This window comes from Bombus affinis, unplaced genomic scaffold, assembly GCF_024516045.1.
Source record: "Bombus affinis isolate iyBomAffi1 unplaced genomic scaffold, iyBomAffi1.2 ctg00000119.1, whole genome shotgun sequence".
Classification (NCBI taxonomy): domain Eukaryota; kingdom Metazoa; phylum Arthropoda; class Insecta; order Hymenoptera; family Apidae; genus Bombus; species Bombus affinis.
The window spans coordinates 278000-296300 of NW_026108853.1; positions in this window are offsets into that span (position 1 = coordinate 278000).

Sequence of the window (18301 nt, forward strand, 5' to 3'; positions counted from 1 at the left end):
AATAAATTAAACGGCTCGTGACAAAAATTATCCCTGTCCATGTTTGTCTTTCTAAAACTAATTCAAGGCGAGTTAAATGAATCGCTGTGTACCCTATTCGCGCAGCATGTGTTTTAACGACCAGCATGCAAGCGTTAACGGTGTACTTATTAATTAACGGTAACTTATTAATTAATTAAATTCGTGTATATCAAGTTTCCTATCATTTAATACTTTCGTGTAACTACAGAGATTTGATACTATGAAATGAAATATAAAACTTGGTAAAAAAACGCGCTTCATTAGGAAATGAGGGTGATGATGCAAATATTTTTTGTAGCCATTATATAGAATTTCGATGGTATAATTAATCAGTATCAACTTACCAGCCCCTGACGGGACGAAAGTGACGAAAATAATTTGCAAACAGATGAAGATTGCAAGTATTTTCGAGTCCTTCATGGTTGTAAAAAATCAGGTAATGTTATCGCTGTAGAATATGGGAAAATCAGGCGTTTCAATATGAGTTGTGCGGGCACTGGAGTGCGTAGACCAGAAATATCTGCGACAAAAATCAGAATACATTTGTTTTCGCATGATTGGATCAGTTTTGTGTAGGACTAAGCTGATTGAACCTAACACGGGATAATTGTCCAACTTACGACCTTAACAAGCTCGCTTGATTCCCTGTAAGTGCTTGAAACTGATGCTTGTATTCTTTCCAGATTAACAAGCTTTGCCCCCCCTTCCCTCTCTATTTCCTTAGATCGAGTTAGACTGCCACAACATATAATCTTTCTTCTTTTCTTTTCTTTTCTTTCGATCTTTTAAAGCCTTAAATCGCTGGTTATTACAGTGTATACATTCAATTACCCTGTAAGTCGTAAGTACATGTTTTACGTTATTTTTCATTTTCCAGCTAAATTCCACAAAAACAAGAAATATACTTCCAACGTGTTTTCACGTGTCTCTAGCAAAGATCTCAAAAACAAGTTGCGGCGCAATTTAAAACGACAAATAGCACCGTGTGTCTCGTTGTGGCAACGCACGTGTAACGTAAATCACATCAGAGACCAGGACACACACACACACACCGCGGGCAGGATGGTGTCCCGGTTGGCATACTTCGAACCCGATGGACCGATGAGGGAAACACATGGCGACCTTGGCGACAATGTATATTGCCGGAGTACCTGAGGATTCATTTATGGACTAACGGTCCTTCCACAAAATGTTCTAGAAGCGTAGCAACGGTCACGTACGCCTACAGGGTAGTGGGGATAATGAGGGAACAGATGTCACCGAAAGTAAAAAGATTGTAAGAGACTCAGTCTCGTACGGTCACGGCTAGAGCTCAGAAGTGTCTTATAAGTGTATAAACGAAGGAAAAATAAAGTTTTCTTCTTTCTTTTAAATTTTCTTTTATTTTACGTGACACACGCTTCGTCAGCTTTTTAAAAGCGCTCTCTGTCTGCTTTTTTCTCTCTTCACCGCCTATTTTTTTTTAACGAGTTTTTTCTTAACGAGTGAAACCGTTTATACGAGGACGGGAGCACAGAAATGACGTACTGGCAATTCTGTTTTGTGATGACACAAGCAGCCCGGTTTCAGTGAATTAAACCTGGCCCCAAGCTTCCAATTATCTCTCCCTTCCTTTCCTTTATTTTTCCCTTCTATATCGAGTTTGAGGTTTTCTAAATTTCCATTACAATCAACTATGGCTTTTCTCTATTTTATATGTTAGCCGATGATTCATGGCAAAGGCGTCGGCTGTAAAAATATTTGGAGTTGCAACAGCAACAAGTGTGTTTTCTCAAACAGAAAATATTGGAAGCGTACTCGTTGGCAAAACAGTTCACGGATAGTTCGTCCTCTGCTTGTTATTTGTTTCAATACCGTTAGCAAATAAATTCATGAAACATAGTGTGTTTCAACCGTTCGCGGAGAGACGCGAACGCTGGATAACGCGTCAACGAGAGTCATAAATTCTCGTTACTATTAAACAATCGACGCCACTAACTGATTGATCCTCTATTTCTATTACCAGAATAGAGGTGGTTAGGTTTGAGTGTATACGAACAACTATACTGGGTTGGTTGATAAAAGTTTAATAAAAATAACGAAACAACAAGTTCAGTCAAAGATCAACAATTATAAACGAAAAAGATAACAGTCAAGGTTTGTTTAGCGGTTTGCTTATAACGAGACCTATCGCACAAGCAACAGCTTGAGACAGACGTTATGTGTTAGATTCGATTCAATGTGTAACGTTCGACGCGTCACAAGGAACTGATCGACTTTAGATGATTTCTTTGTCTCATCTTTAAGACGACCCCCACTATACTTAGGTCACGCCACCGTTCGCGCCTATGATCACGTATGTCTGTTCTTGCGTGGAAAACGTAACGGACCAAATTCGACGTTTCGAGAACTCGCTGCTTGGCGATAGCTATGCGCTCGTCGATACATTGTATATGATCCGGCGGTCAGATAAGACGATCTGACTGAGACATTGTAGGGCCGCGAGTGACGGTTAGAAAATACAGCCTGTGTTAAGCCTCGTGGCGTAACATCCTCCCCCCGTTGAGAGGGTACCGATCAAATGATATGGTGTGGAGTCAGGTGCGTCGCTGACGAATCTCCTTCGCTCCGTGTGGGTGGTCGGACTCGTCTGGATCTGGGTGAATGGGTAAGGGGACCAGTCTTTTGACGCCACGATCCAGGGTAGTTGTTGCCGTCTGCACGGTAGCGGTCCGTATGATTCCGTCGACTCCTGGATGGACCTTGATCACGCGGCCCAAAGGCCATTGCATGGATGGTACGTTATCCTCCCTGAGGACTACTACGGTGCCTTCTCGGATGTCGTGACTGCCCTTGCTCCATTTGTTTCGGATGTTTAGCTCGTTCAGGTACTCTCGATGCCAGCGGCACCAGAAATGTTGTTTGACCCTTTGAATGTGTTGCCAGCTGGAGAGACGATTGGATGGAGTGTCCCGGAAATCTCGTTCTCGAAAGCTTGTTAATGCATCTCCGATGAGGAAGTGACCGGGAGTAAGGACAAGAAGATCGTTTGGGTCAGATGATATTGGAGTCAGAGGACGGGAGTCGAAGATAGACTCGATTTCAATGATCAGTGTGTTCAAGTTTTCGAATGTTAAGAGCTCGTTACCTGCGACACGTCTGAGATGTCGTTTGAAGGACTTCACCGCAGCCTCCCACAACCCGCCAAAGTGAGGTGAGTTGGGAGGAATGAAGTGCCATTCGATCCGTCGATCGGCTAAAAAGGAGTGAACCTTTACCTTATGATCGTCGGACTGCAGGAGGTTTCGGAGCTCTCGTAATTCGTTGTTGGCGCCAACGAAGTTGGCACCGTTGTCAGAATAAATTGTTACACAGAATCCTCGGCGAGCGATGAATCTTCGCCGAGCAGCAATGAAGGCCTCGCTAGTGAGATCGGTGACCAGCTCGAGGTGGACTGCTTTAACTGCAAGACATACGAAGATTGCTACATATACCTTGATTTTGCGTCGGTTGCGATCCTTTCGTTCCTTGATGTAGAACGGTCCGCAATAATCAATTCCGACGTTGGTAAATGGACGAGATTCCGTTATCCGTGCAGCTGGAAGGTCGCCCAGTACGTAATCCACTGGAGGTGGATTGGCTCGGCAGCAACATACGCACTTCTTCAGCGTGCTCCAAACTTGACTACGGCCGTCGATAGGCCAATAAGATCTCCTTAAGGCATATAAGGTAGCTTGAGTTCCGGAGTGGAGATTTAGGAGGTGTTCATGCTCGATAATGTGTGCTGTAACTGAGGATTTGGGTAGAATGATTGGGTGTTTCTGAGTGAAGGGCATTGGTGAGTGACTGAGTCGGCCTCCGACTCGCAATATCTCGTCCTTGTCCAGAAATGGATTGAGTCGTTGCACCTTCCCCTTCACTGCAGAATTTCGATCTGTTCGGAGAGTACGTATTTCATCTGGAAAATAGCAGAGCTGTAACAATTTGACCAATTTGTTATGCGCATTGGTTAAATCATGTGTGGTTAGAGGTCCCCCCCGATCCTGTTTTTGTCTCCATCGGAAGCAACGAGCGGCAATTCTTATCAGCTTGGGCCAAGAAGAAAATCTCTCCAGTCCAGTAGACTGTGGTCAGGCGGAGTCACGGACAGACATGTTGCCTTCTTCTGCTCTGGTATTTCAGCTAATGGTACCGGGTTCCACGTCGGCCAGTATTTTTCAGGTTGTTGGAGCCATTCCGGTCCATGTTGCCAAATGGTTGATCGCAAGAAGTCTTCGGGTGATTGGCCTCGCGATATGAGATCTGCAGGGTTTTCGGTAGTGGGAATGTGGCGCCAATCGGAGGTGTGAGTTTTCTGTTGAATCTCTGTCACACGATTCGCGACGAAGGCTTTCAGCGTATGGGGTGATGTATTAATCCAATGTAGAACGATTGTAGAATCAGTCCAGTAAACGGTCCGAGAAATGTTGCTTGGTAACGCTTGAAGGACTGTAGTGGCCAATGATGTGAGAAGAAGTGCTCCACTCAGTTCCAGCCTTGGAATGGTTTGTGATTTGAGTGGAGCCACCTTTGACCTTGCAGTGAGGAGTCGTGTCCAGGCATGACCCTCCGGAGTGATGGTGCGAAGGTAGACGCATGCCCCATACGCCCTTTCGCTGGCGTCGCAGAATCCGTGTAATTCAATTTCCGCTGCAGTCTTGATTATAGTTTTACGTGGAAACTTCACGTTATTTAGCAAAGGTAGCTGTGAATAATATTTGCTCCATTCTGTGTGTACGTCAGCCGGAAGAGATTCGTCCCAGTCAATTTTTAAAGTCCAAAGTCGTTGGAGCAACATTTTAGCGCGAACGATCACTGATGCCAGTAATCCAAGAGGGTCGTAGATCTTGGCAATTTCGGAGCTGACTGTTCTCTTCGTAATTCGAGAGGTGGTAGGATTGATTTTGACGGAATATAGGATCGAATAGTCAAAGGAATTCCAAACAACACCCAGAGTTTTGAAAGTTTGCGATTCGCCTAGTAGCAGCTTATCGTTTATGTCCTGCTCGGAAAGTCCTCGTAGCAGTTCCCGGTCGTTCGCTGCCCATTTTCGAATGTTTAAGCCGGCTAGTTTAAGCAATTCTATGTGCTCCGTTCTCAGTGATAGTGCCTCGTCCTTTGTATCAGCTCCTGTGAGAACATCGTCGACGTAGAAGTCTCGCTGTAAGACCATCGCTGCTCGTGGGTATCGATGTCCCTCGTCGTCTGCCCGTTGTTTCAGGCACCGAATGGCTAGATAGGGGGCCGCTGATAGCCCGAATGTCACTGTGTTAAGTTGATAGGTGTCAACTTCTCCATCAGAGTTGCGCCACAAAATTTGTTGGAATTTCCGATCCACTGGACGCACAAGAAATTGTCGATACATCTTTTCGACATCGCCTGTAATGACGTACTGATGAGAACGAAATCTTAAAAGGATAAGAAATATGTCGTCTTGTAGTTTCGGTCCCGTATGAAGTACGTCGTTTAATGAAACTCCGGTGGTTGTTGGTGCAGATCCGTCAAACACAACTCGGAGTTTTGTAGTCCGACTGGATTCTTTGATCACGCCGTGATGTGGCAGAAAATATCCGTCGTCCGTGCAGTGGTCCGTGGTAATCTTCGTCATATGTCCTAATTCCAAGTATTCTTCTATTACGGCGTGATAGTCGGCTTCGAATTGTTTGTCTCGTTGGAATCGACGGCAAAGGGAAGTGAATCGCTTCATTGCCATGGCTTTCGAGGATCCAAGCGGAGGAGTTGTTTCGTTGAATGGGAGAGCGACAACGTATCGCCCTTCGTTGGTGCGTTGAACGTGATTTCGAAAGTGCTCCTCGCACTGTCGTTCCGCTTCCGAAATTCGTGCGGTGGGCGGTCCCTCGTCGATTTCCCAAAAACGGGCGAGGTCCGCCTGTAAAGCCGTCGTGAAGGCGTGAAATGCGTATGCTAATGATTGCGAGGTTGGGCTCCCCCCGATGACCCATCCGAATCGCGTTTTTTGCAGACGCAAGTCGGGCCCGTTTGCTTGACTGATATCAAGTTGGCCGACACAGAGTGATGCTAGTGTTGGTCCGGCGCTCAACAATATTTCGATCGGAGCAGGTCTATGGAATCTTGGATCGGCTAATTGGAGATTCCTAGGTATCTGTATATTCAGCGATCTACGGGTTGATTTGGGACCCAAGACGCGATAGTCGGTATGATTAGAAACGTCAAGTTGCGTTCGTATGTGCCGTCAATGGAGGTGATCATGGCCGTGATGTAGCGTTTCGAGATCTTCGATAACGTGTTGAGTGTTCCGATTGGGACCGAACATTTCCGTTGGTTGAGTTTTAATGAGTTAGCGAGCCTTTCGGTGATAAAGTTCATGCTAGAGCCGGTGTCTAGCAGAGCTCTACAACGAAATGGTTGAATTTCATTGTTCAAGATGTTGACCTGCGCTGTGACTAACAAGTCGTGCTGCAATGGTTCAAAAGGAGGCGAGGTCAATGAGTCCGTTTTCTGTGGTTCGGTCCCTAACACAGTCGTCTGATGCTGTCATTGTTTTCCTTGTCGTTTAGGACTGGACGATATAGTCGATCCCGATGCCGCCGTTCGCGATAACCGAGATTCGCGTTTCGGAGATGTTCGCGGAGACGTTCGGGGAGACGCTCGGCGAGACGCTTGGGGCGATGCTCGGGGAGACGATCGGGGAGACGAGGATGTGCGTCTCGAACGATGTGAGGAATGCGGGGTCGGTGAACTAGGCGAAGATCGACCGCTCGATGTTCGGTTGACACGTGTTCGTGGTTTGCTATGCCCATGGTCTTGATGCAGATACGTGTGGTGTCGCTGTCTACAGATGCGACATGACCCCGCGGAGCATTGAGTAAGAGCGTGTTCCTTGCCTAAACAATTGGTACAGAGCGACGCCCTTTTAGCGATTTCCAGGCGTTCTTTGGGCGACTTCGCTTTGAAGACATGACAATTCCATAATTCGTGTTGTCGCATGCAGATTTGACGGTGGCAGTCGAATTTTTCCTTAAGAACGTCAATGGCGATTGCGTAATTTGACTCGGTGATGGCTAATGACTGTATGCTTCGCGCGGCCCATCCAGTCAGGGCTGATCGGAGATGATAAAATTTCTGAACTGGTGCTAAATGTTCATTTTGATCTATCGTTGACGAGAAGGAATCGTAAAATGACTGCCAATCCTCGAGGGCGCCATCAAATGTAGGTATCCGAACCTCCGGTAGTTTAAGCGAAGCAGACACGCGACCGGCGGTTGATGCGCCGCTTGTCGATTGTGACGGCGTACTTCGTCGTATATTGATCAATTGTTTAGTTATTCGGCGTTGTAGTTTTTCGTATCCTTCCGCTAGTTCAATGCCGCGCGCGATCTCTCCCTCGTCTATAGCTACGATCTGGTTTTGTATGGCACGGAGTTCCGTCTCGTAGATTTCTAGACGATCTTTAATTTGTATCAAGTCGATCTCTTCCGGACAGCCTGATTGTTCAATGTCGTCCAGTTTTTTTTGCGAAGCGTGTAAACTGGGCGATATAGTAGCCCCGCTGTCGACGCAAGGTGGCGAATTCGTTTCCGGTTGCCATTATTTGTTATGTAATTGAGAGCGAAATCGTTTGAACTTACTTCTGTTGGCGATTGCCCACTTTGCGGCAGGAGGCTGTGTGGTTGCGTTTCAACCACCGAATTATACCTCTTCAAAGGTGACGACCCTTTACGTTACTGACCTCGCTGGGGTAGTAACGCTTCCGCTGCTGGTTGTGTTGGGTTCACGTGGCACTGTATGGTAGTGGGTGTCACTGGCGTGCACCTTTCACTTGACACTGAATCCGGCTCGAAGGACCAAATGCTTCAACCGTTCGCAGAGAGACGCGATCGCTAGATAACGCGTCAACGAGAGTCGTAAATTCTCGTTACGATTAAACAATCGATGCCACGAACTGATTGATCCCCTATTTCTATTACGAGAATAGAGGTGGTTAGGTTTGAGTGTATACGAACAACTATATTGGGTTGGTTGATAAAAGTTTAATAAAAATAACGAAACAACAAGTTCAGTCAAAGATCAACAATTAAAAACGAAAAAGATAACAGTCAAGGTTTGTTTAGCGGTTTGCATATAACGAGACCTATCGCACTACGCAGCTTGAGACAGACGTTATGTGTTAGATTCGATTCAATGTGTAACGTTCGACGCGTCACAAGGAACTGATCGACTTTAGATGATTTCTTTGTCTCATCTTTAAGACGACCCCCACTATACTTAGGTCACGCCACCGTTCGCGCCTATGATCACGTATGTCTGTTCTTGCGAGGAAAACGTAACGGACCAAATTCGACGTTTCGAGAACTCGCTGCTTGGCGACAGCTATGCGCTCGTCGATACATTGTATATGATCCGGCGGTCAGATAAAACGATCTGACTGCGACATTGTAGGGCCGTGAGCGACGGTTAGAAAATACAGCCTGTGGTAAGCCTCGTGGCGTAACAGATAGTGAGGAGGAAATAAAATAGCAATGCAGATACCAACTATAAACATAGCAACAAAGGGAGAAACATATTATATAAAAAACAAACAAATTAACATGGAGACAGAAGAAACAAAAGAGCAGCGGGGACAGGAAGAGAGCAATTCAGATTATGAAAGATACTATCAGGACGTGTTGAAGAGGTCACCACTTCTAGGAAAACTCCACATCTGGTCTTTTTAACTTTCTCAAGCGCTGAAGCCATCGACAGCACATAGACAAAAGAATAGCAGGGAGGCAGACCATAAACTCTAGACAGGCGACGTTGGCTTCGGGGTTTTCAGTCATAAAGTAACACTGCTAGCGTGCGGATCTGGACCAGCTCAAATTGTATTCCTGTATTTCATCATTAAGTCAAATATATACTTTGTATCTTACACTTTATCCACGCGTATTTCTCTCTTTATATACCGAATAACCTCAACAGGACGAAAGCTGGAAGCTAGCGAAGGCTAGCAAAAAACGCAAAACAACTCCAGACATAAGTGCCATAGAAAACCCAGCTACAGAAAAGCAGCGATGGCTGCAAGAATTACCATTAAGCAACTCCTTCAGCTCACTAACAGAAGAAACAGACGCTGACCCCATAAATAAAACCACAATCCAAACAAATCATATTACAAAACCACCACCAATTTTTGTTGAGGCCCAAATAATAGACCCGCTCATCGATCTACTATATAATCTAGACGAGAAAAACAACTACACAATAAAGCAAACAAAACTGGAACAAGTAAAAATTCAAACAAACACACCAGAAACATTTAGGAAAGTTATAAAAGCATTAAAAGAAAAAAATGCTATTTACCACACGTATCAGCTAAAAACTGAAAGGAGCTATAAAATTGTCATAAGAGGATTGCATCCTAAAACGAACATATATAAACTAAGCGATGAGTTAGCAAAAATTGGTCATCAAACAAGAACAATAAACAATATAACAAGATTCGACACAAAGCAACCATTACCACTATTCTTAATAGAACTGGAACCCGGAAACAACAACAAGGAAATATATGATATCAAACAAATACTAAACACAATAGTAACAGTGGAACCACCACGACACAAAAAAGATATACCTCAATGCATGCGGTGTCAACAATACGGACACACTGAAAATTATTGCAACAGAAGCCCAGCTTGCGTCAAGTGCGCAAAAAACCACTTAACTATACACTGCCCATCTTCTGGAAAAATAGAAGAAGTTAAATGCTATAACTGTAACGGAAACCACCCAGCCAGCTATAAAGGATGTGAAGTAAGAAAACAATTACAACGTAAACTGTTCCCGCCCCTACGAAGCAGGACAATCACTAACACACAAGCCCAACAGGACAGCACAAATCCTGAAATAATACCAAATACAGAGCAAGCAACAAACACCAAACCCATCAGCACCAACACCATTGGTGGTCTAAGCTACGCTCAAGTAACCAGCCAATCGACACATACACACAACGAATATCACAGCAATAGTAACAATGACACTGCAGAAATCAAAGAACTGCTCAAACAATCTATAAAGAACACCGAAATGCTAACCAGAATGATAAGCGAGCAAAACGCAGTACTCAGACAGCAAACCCAACAAATCACAGTCATGCTACAACTAATTACAAACGTGCTAAGCAAAAAATAAAAAACGGACATTCTAAAAATAGCAGCCTGGAACTCAAACGGCCTACAACAACGGGCCCTCGAAATTAAAACATTCATATACAGTAACAATATAGACATACTACTTGTCTTAGAAACACACTTCACTACAAAAAGCTACATGAAAATACCATACTACACCATATATGATAACAAACACCCCTCAGGAAAAGCTCACGGAGGGACAGCAGTGACAGTCAGAAACGATATCAAACATTATCTACACAGCCAAGTTAACAAAGAATATTTACAAGCAACCACTGTTACAGTTCAAACTAGCAGCAACTACTTCCAGTTGTCAGCAGTGCCTCCGCAACACAAAATAACATCACAAATGTGGGAAGAATACTTCCAGGACCTAGGGGACAAGTACATCGCAGCGGGAGAATACAACTCAAAGCACACGTTATGGGGGGTCAAGAAACATTATACCTCGAGGCACAACACTGGAAAAATACATTAGAAATAATAACCTCAATATATTATCCACAGGAACACCGACACATTGGCCGACTGACCTGAACAAAAAACCAGATCTTCTGGACTTTGCAGTAACAAGGGGACTAAACACAAATAAACTAAAAATAACACCCAACCTCGAGCTCAGCTCCGATCATACACCCATAATAATTGAATACAGAAACAAACCAATACACTATAGCAAACCAGAAACACTATGCAATAAAACCACCAAATGGCAAACTTTCAAAGAAATAATAGAAAGCAAAATAAACTGCAACATCCCGTTGAAAACTCCTGAACACATAGAAGAGGCAGTAGCAACATTGACAGCAACTGTTCAAGAAGCAGCAAGGACAACCACTACACCCGAATCAACCAGCAGACAAACAATAACAATCCCGCAAGAAATACTCGACAAAATCAGAGAAAAAAGAAAAGCAAAAGCAAAATAGCAAAAATACAGAACTCGAGAAAACAAAAAACACTTAAACAAACTTGCAAAGGAAATAAAAAACAAAATAAAGGAGCACAACGATAACGAATTCGCAAAGTTCATAGGGACACTCTCCACACACGAGAACACCAACTATTCACTATGGAAAGCCACGAAAAAAATAAGGAAGCAAATAATACCCGTCCCAGCAATCAGAAAAGCAGGTAACACATGGGTAAGAAGCAACGAAGAACAAGCTGAAGAATTCTCCAACCACCTTTGCAACACATTCACACCACACATTATCAACAACAGCAACCTCAAAAGTCATACGGAGGAGGATCCACAAACCACTATTACCACAACCGACAAGGAATACACCATACCTAAAACATCAGCACAAGAAATTAGAAACATAATTGTTGGGAATATGATACATTTACACTGTACATGTGAATGTGTGTGTAAGCGTCAGAGGACGTCCGGGTCTTGGTTGAGACAAAAGACAAGAGCCAGTCGTTAGAAGTATCTGGAAGAGTCGGTTGACAACAAGCGTGCGTGCGAGTAGGATTTTGAGGTCTTAAGAGTATAAGATATATGTGTCGGGTTGGCGTTACGATTAGAGTTAGGGTTAAGGGCGTGAAACGAATCCCTATTGACACTGGACGTGATCATTATGCAATAGAGGAGATATTTACCAGTGCAAACATGACCATGATGGAATTGGACAGGTAATCGCGATAATTTGATACTCGAGAGGCTAATGGCAATGATCCTAGGCTCAATAACGAATCCACGGTCAACGGGATGACGAACTCTACTCTTCTTTAGCGCCTAAGTTGTACTCAATGTTAATGCATGGGGCAATCACTACGTATCCGAGAGTTACTCGAATCGTCGTCGAGATCGTATCGGAGAGTAACTCTCCATCTCGACGATGCCGTCGAGGAAAACTATAATGGGTGGGTCTAAGGACATGAGATCCTCGGATTCGTCAAAGAAAGCTTTCGTTCCAAAGGTGAGGGAAATTAGCGCTGTTGCTAATTGGTCGATCTCCATATCGGCGTTTTGAAAGAGATGCTGGCCGCCCTTGAGGGGAGGTTGTTGACGGGGGGCATCGTTCGTGGAAGATAGGTTTCTCCTATCTTCCCGTAGTTGCAACAAAGACTACTTGTCTATATGAAGGACTTTGCTTGACTAAATCTTAAGATTTATTGCGGGTCCTCACGTTAGCTAAACATATACTGCGGAGGTATGTTGACATCTGGAGATCATCTTACCCGGAGTATAGAATCTGCGTGTGGCGAGCCACGGGACAGAAACCATTGAAATATTTACTGCCGCGTGTCGCTACGACTATTTCTTTTAAGGAGAGGTATAGAATTACTCTGTGCTTTTGTTAGATAAAACGTTCATCCCTTGACCGTGGCTACGTTCGGCGACTGGTTGTCGCCTCGAGCCCAAGCTCACTATCATAAATCTCGAACAATCGGGGTGACATTTGTTTAATCTAAATTACGACATTACGGTTTTCCCGAGAATCCAAGGAGAGGTTCCGGTGTTTTTCCATCTCCGACATATGTATAACAGTTGTGTGCTAAATAAAGGGAATTATTTGTATTTCCGAATCCATTCTATATCTTTTCATGGTAGCAGAGCGTGGTTCATAATTTTGCAAGTTATTTTAGTGCCTGTTTTTCAATATTGCGAGTTAGTTCGAGTGAGTTCTCAGTAAGGAAAGAAACGTTCAAAGGTTACAAAGAGGAAAAATACACTTCGAGCACGTAGGAACGCTTGAGTAAGAGATAAGGAATCATTTAAAATGGAGAGATCGGAAATCATGATACCTATTTTCGATGGTGAGGATTACGGTATGTGGAAGCAAAGAATAACGATGTTTCTCAGATATAAAGAATGCGAGATTGTCACAACTAGGGTGAAGACAGAAACAGACAATGAAGACTGGGACAAAAAGGATTTGAAGGCAATAAATATAATTTATAGTACCGTCACAAATAGACAATTGGAATATATTAGAGAAGAAAAAACGGCGTATGAGATAGTAAAAAAGTTCGATGAAATGTACTCGAAAGAGTCGACGGCACTACAGATCGTATGCAGAAGGAGATTGGAAAAGATAAGACTTGAGAACTACACTGATTCAGCATCGTTTTTTAGCGATTTCGAAAAATTAATAAACGAATTAAAAGGTGCGGGTGCACAAGTGAGTGAGAGAGAATAACTAAATTACATGCTGAATACGTTACCCGAAGAATACATCTACATAGCGGATATAGTAGATGTATTGAAAGCAGAAAATCAAACGGTAGCGTATGTAAAAAATAAAATTGAAATAGCGGAGAAGAAAAATAAGTCCAATCGAGGAGAAATGCAAAACAACGCCTTTTCTGCAAAAAAGGAAGGATGCTTCAGATGTGGAAGAGTAGGACATTTTGCGAGAGAGTGTCAAAATGGCGTCGAAGCGGGAAGCAGTAACAGTTTTTGGCGTGGGTCAACACGTGGTCGCAGCAGACGAAGAGGAAACAAAGGAAATACGAGCAGGGGACGTGGAAATTTCCATCGTCAATCAACAACCGGCACGAGCGAGCATGGTAACTCAAGATCAGGCACATGGATAGTGTCACGACCGGCATACTTCAAATCCGATGGACCGATGATGGAGATAGAGATGTGGCGGCCTTGGCGACAATGTATATCGCCGAAGTGCCTAATGAGTCATCTGTATCCTAACGGTCCTTCCACCGAATGTCCTAGAAGCGTGACAGCGGTCACGTACGCCTACAGGGTAGTGGGGATATTGAGGGATGACAAACAAAGAAGAAACAGATGTTACCGAAAGTCAAATTGTAAGAGCTTCAGTCTTGGAAAGTCACGGCTGGAGCTCAGAACAAAATCGCAGTCAGTGTAAATTCAGAAATAAATTCTCTTGTTTTTTTGTTATCTTAATTTTTTCTTTTCGTTCGAGCCTCCTGCTTTTTTATTTTACGTGACAATAGCAACGGCGCACGCAGCACACAGCGGCGAGGCGAACGAGATAAGTAATAATGAAGTAATGTGGCTATTAGATAGCGGTTGCACAGATCACATAATTAACAACGTAAATTATTTCGATAAATCTATTGACCTTAAAGAACCGGTAAATATATATTTAGGCGATAATAGATCGATAAAGGCAACAAAAGTAGGGAATGTTATAAGTTATTTTGAAGCATTTGGAAAGCAAAATGAAATAAATATGAATAATGTTTTTTACGCGAAAGAAATGTCCGCAAACTTGATTAGTTTGGGCAAATTAACAGATAATAAGAACACGGTTATTTCAAAAGGAAATATTGCAAAAGTAATAGATGAGGACAATAAGCTTACAGCGGTAGCGGTTAAAGAAAAGGGAACATATAGAATGAAAAGTATATTGAAAGGGAAGGAGCACTTAGCAAACAGCGCCGAACGTAGTGATATGAGTAAAAAGGAAGGATGGCGTAGGATGTTAGGACACGTAAATTTTAAATATTTAAATATTTTGGGCAAAGAGCAGCTAGTTACTGGTATACCGAATGAATTTGAGAAGGAATTTTTGAAATGTAGGGTGTGTATAGAAAGTAAAATGCACAATTTACCATTCAAAAATAATCGAACCAAGGCTAGGGAGATAATGGAAATTATTCATACGGACGTGTGCGGTCCCTTTAAGACTACCGGATTCAATGAAGAGAAATATTTCATCTCATTTATCGATGATTATAGCAAAATAGCTAGAATTTATTGTATAAAATCAAAGGGTGAGGTCTTTGATTGTTTCGTACAGTTTGTAAATGAAGCCGAGAATTTAACGGGCAAGAAGTTAAAAATATTGAGATGTGATAATGGAAAAGAGTATTTGAATAATCGAATTTATAAATTTGCTAGGGATAAAGGTATCAGAATAAATAATTGCCCAACCTACGTACATGAATTAAACGGGACAGCGGAAAGGTATAATAGAACAGTTATGGACATGGCGCGTTGCTTGTTAGCGGAAGCGAAAGTACATAAAAGGTACTGGCCGGAAATAGTTTGTACAGCGGTATACTTGAAAAATCGAATACTGGCAAATACTATAGAGAGAAAGACACCTTTTGAAATATTCTTCGAGAGAAAACCAAGTGTTGAAAATCTACATCTATATGGAAGTAAAGTTTTTGTAAGAAGACGAGAACAAAAAAGAGTTTCTAAATGGGATAAGAAGGCAGATATGGGAATTTTGTTAGGATATAGTGAAGTCGGTTACAGAGTCTTATTAGGTGGGAAAATAACAATAGCGAGACATGTAGAGGTCATAGGAACAGACACAAAATGTATCGGCTTTGTGGAAAATTCATTCGATAAAGATAACGATGACATTGAGGATAATGATTTATTGGTAAACATGAATAAGGAAGAGTTAGAAAGTAGGGAAGGTGAAAATAATAACAGTCTTGAAAGCTTAAACATCCCTAGAAGATCTACACGTAATAAGAGAACTCCAGTAAGATATCCAGAAAAAGAAAACATTAGTGAAATCCATGCAAATTATTGTAGAGTAGATATCCCTTGTACATTTGAGGAGGCGATTTGTTGCGAAGATAGTGAAGATTGGAAACAAGCTATGGATGAGGAAATAGAATGTCTTTATAAGAATAAAACTTGGAAATTGGTAGAAAGGGTAAAAGGCAAAGACGTATTAGATGTAAAATGGGTTTACACGAGAAAATCAGATGACAGGTATAAGGCTAGATTAGTGGTAAGAGGATTCCAACAAAGAAACGTAGCTGATGACATATACTCCCCAGTAGCGAGAAAATCAGACCTTTAAGATATTGCTATCATATTGTTGTCAAAATGGATTAATTATTGAGCAAATGGATGTAGAAACTGCCTTTTTAAATGGTGAAGTAACCTCGGAGGTATATGTAAATCAACCAAAGGGATATGCGGACGGAATGAATAGAGTTTGTAAACTATCGAAAGCGCTGTATGGGTTAAAAGAAAGTCCAAGGGACTGGTATGAGTGTTTTGATAAGTATGTGACGAGATTAGGTTTTAAAAAAGAATAACATAGAGTTGTGCCTATATACACATGGAGAGGGAGAAAATGTTGCTTATTTGTTAATATATGTAGACGATTTGCTAATTTGTAGTAAAAACAAAAGGAAGATACAAAGTGTAAAGAAGTTACTAACTAATAGATTTGAAATGAAAGATTTAAGTGAAGTCAAAGAATAGAGAGGATATTGGATACAAAAATTTAATTGGCGCATTGTTGTATATTAGTGTAAATACCAGACCCGATATAAGTTATAGTGTAAATTATTTGAGTAGATTTCAAGATTGTTGTAATGAGACACATTTTAAATATGCTTTGCGAATATTGAAATATTTGTACCGGACTAGAGATTTAAGATTAGATTATAAAAGGAATGAAAAATGTGAAACGATAGATTGTTATGTGGACGCTGATTGGGCAGGAGATCATTTAGATAGGAAATCGACTTCTGTATATGTAATTAGATTGTATGGAAATGTAATTGGTTGGAAGTCTAAAAAACAAAGGTGTGTGACAAAAGCCTTGATGTATGCAGAGTATGTAGCTCTATCGGAAGCGGTGAGTGAATTAATGTCTATTAGGGAAATTATTTTTTTTTTTATTTATTTATTTAAATTCACTATTTGTCCAATTTGGACATTTGGTGGAATTTTTTAGCGGTTAAATTAGCATGTTGGTGGCTACCCCCAGCGGGGTACCATCATCGTGTTTGTTAGGTTATGTCCTTTATAAGGTCTGCTGGGTGCTTCCTTTTTAGTCTTTTGTCCATATTTATGATTTTGTATGTTTCCGCAGCTAGCCGGTTTATGTGTGTTGCTATTCTTGATTTGTATTTCTCGGAGTATCTGCTGATTTCTTCCTTGACCGTTGGCATTCCCAGGTCCCTTCGTATATCTTCGTTTCTGACGTACCAAGGTCCGTTTACTATTGTTCTGAGGATTTTAGCCTGTATTACCTCTATTTTGTGTATATGGCTCATTGCTGCCGTCCCCCATAGTGGTATTCCGTACGTCCAGATTGGTTTTATGATCGTTTTATATATTTTTACTTTATTTTCTGTGCTTAGTTTGGATTTTCGGCTTGTTAGCCAATGCATTTGTCTCCTTGTTTTCTGTATTTTTTCTACTATTGATTTGATGTGTAGTTTCCAGGTGAGTTTTTGATCTAAGTGGAGTCCTAGGTATTTGACATGCTTTGTTTGCGTTATATGCGTGCCGTTCAATAGGATGTTTGGTGGTATCTTTTTCCGTAGCGTGAATGTAATATGGTTGCATTTATTGGGGTTTGCTTTTATTTGTTTTTCTTGTAGCCAATTTTCTATTTTTACGATATGTTCTTGTAGTATTTTGACTGCCGTTTCTGGGTTAGTATGCCTGACTAGTATAGCTGTGTCGTCCGCGAATGTCAATACTGTGCTGTTGGTAGTTGTTGGTATGTTCGCCGTGTATAATGTGTATAGTATTGGGCCTAGGACGCTTCCTTGTGGTACCCCGGCCTTGATGTCTTTAACTTGAGAATGTGTGTCCTTGATTTTTATTACGAAGGTTCTGCTGCTTAGATAGGATTTTATTAATTGGTGTATTTGCTCCGGGAATTGTTTCCTAATTGTTTGTAGTAGACTTTCATGGTTAATTTTATCGAATGCTTTCTCTATGTCTATAAAGAGGGCTGTGCAGTATTCCTTGTTTTCTAGTGCTATTATTATTTCGTTTATAAGCCTGTGCATTTGCTCTATCGTGGAGTGCTTGTTTCTGAAACCAAATTGGTGATCCGGTATTAGTTTTTTTGTCACTATTATTGGTTTTATGCGGTCGTATATTATCTTTTCCAGTATTTTGGAAAATACTGGAAGCAGTGATATTGGTCTGTAAGATGCAGTTTGGTGCGGGTCTTTGCCTGGTTTATGTAACATTTTGATCTGTGCTAATTTCCATGGTTTGGGGAAGTATTGAATTCTTAGAATTGCATTGAATATTACTGTCATTAGTCTTATTGCTTTTGGCGGAAGGTTTTTCAAGATTTTACCATTGATTAGGTCGATTCCTGGCGCTTTGTTGTTTTTTGTTTTATCAATTATGTTTCTAATTTCTTGTGCCGATGTTTTAGGTATGG